Here is a 1,566-nt window from a genome sequence, read left to right as displayed (position 1 = left end):
ATACCGCAGCGTGGGAAGGAGGGGGTGTCACCGACTCCAGCCTCTCCTTGCCCGCCCCCTCCTTCCAGACTTCCTCAGTCAGCACCGGAGCTGTAGCAGGAGAGACTTGAGACAGACTCCGGGAAGACCGCTCTGATCAAGACCAGCCAGTCAGAGGAGGCGGCGGCGGACTTTGCCCAGGATCTCTTTCAACTCCTCCAGAAGAGGCCTCCCCCTCCCCCAGCAGCCAGGCTGGGACCTTGGCCGGAGGCAGGGGGCTGCCAGTGCTGGGCGCAGGGCCTCACCGGACAGACTCTGCTCTCGGCTCTCCGGTCGGCCCAGGCAAGGCTATTCCTAGGTTGCGGCGTTTCCGATTCGGGCTGCTTGGGATGAATCATCCCCCTTTCCCGCCGCCTGGCCTCCTTTTCAGCCTCCTCCGCCCGAGGCCTCAGTGGACCGCGTCCCAGCCAGAGCAGCAACGCCCAGAGCCCCAGGGTTCGGGCTGCACAGCTTAAACCCCTCCCAGCTACAGGATGTGCTGGGTCTGCGACCTGAGGACCAGATCCCGGCCGGGACAGGAGCAGCAGGGCTATAGGTGATGTGGGCCCCACCGAAGGGAGGGCGCGGAACGACACGCAGCCCCCATCCAGGCCCCAAAAGAGGAGAGTTAGGACTCGCTGTCCTGGAGTGCGTCCTTACTCCCCCACTCTGATTTCTAAGCAGCTGCAGCCCTGAAGGCATAGCCAAGCCTCAGGGAGGAGGATTTGCCACCCTGCCCACGCCCCAGCCGCACCCCGAAGCCCAAAACAGGACACCATTCCTGCCTCGGACAGCACTGCCCCAGGTCCGAGGCCTAGATAGAGTCGTAGCGTCTACCGCGTCCAAAGACTGGTTTTCATAGGTGGAAACTGCGGCCTGACGGGGGTCACACCGCCACACGAGGCGGGGGCTCCATCTCGGCCGACGCCGGGCTCCTGACCCTACCCCTGGGCATGGCACACCTCTGGGCATGGCCACAGGCGCGTCCAGGGAGCAGGCGAAGCCCATTACCCCCTTATCCCTGGGTATGGAACCTTTTCCCAGTCCAAGACAGCAGTGACCACCTCTTCTCAAGCTAGAGCTGGCGCCCCAACCCCAACTCCTGAAAGGTCACTCCTGAGCCCGGGCCAGTCCCTGCCAGGAGGCGAAAGCATGCAAATCAGAGACTCGTGGACATGTTCAGAGACCCCAAGACTGGTGGGCTTGGGACGACGCTGAGGACCCCATGGAGGCGGAAACTAGAGTCACAGCCGGATGATCCCAAGGCGCGGGAAGTTGTTCACAGCCCCATACTCCGGGGTCCCGCCACCGCCCGCGTACCTACTCCGGCCTGGGGAAAAGGAAGGACCAGGATCCCGCCCCTGTACCTCTCCCGAGGGAGGAGCCAAAGAAAGTTAGGGAAAGTGGGTGGCGGGCCCGTGGCTTCTGTCCTGCTCACCTGGAGCTGCCTCGCCGGAGTAGGTCCGGGTCCGAGTCCGCGCGCCGCGGTTCCCCGCACCTCCTAGATCTCCACGGAGCCCCGCCCCGGCCCCGCCCCGCGCCGCTCGG

This window comes from Marmota marmota, unplaced genomic scaffold (assembly GCF_001458135.2).
Source record: "Marmota marmota marmota unplaced genomic scaffold, marMar, whole genome shotgun sequence".
Classification (NCBI taxonomy): Eukaryota; Metazoa; Chordata; class Mammalia; order Rodentia; family Sciuridae; genus Marmota; species Marmota marmota.
Note: the sequence above shows the minus strand (reverse complement) of the source record.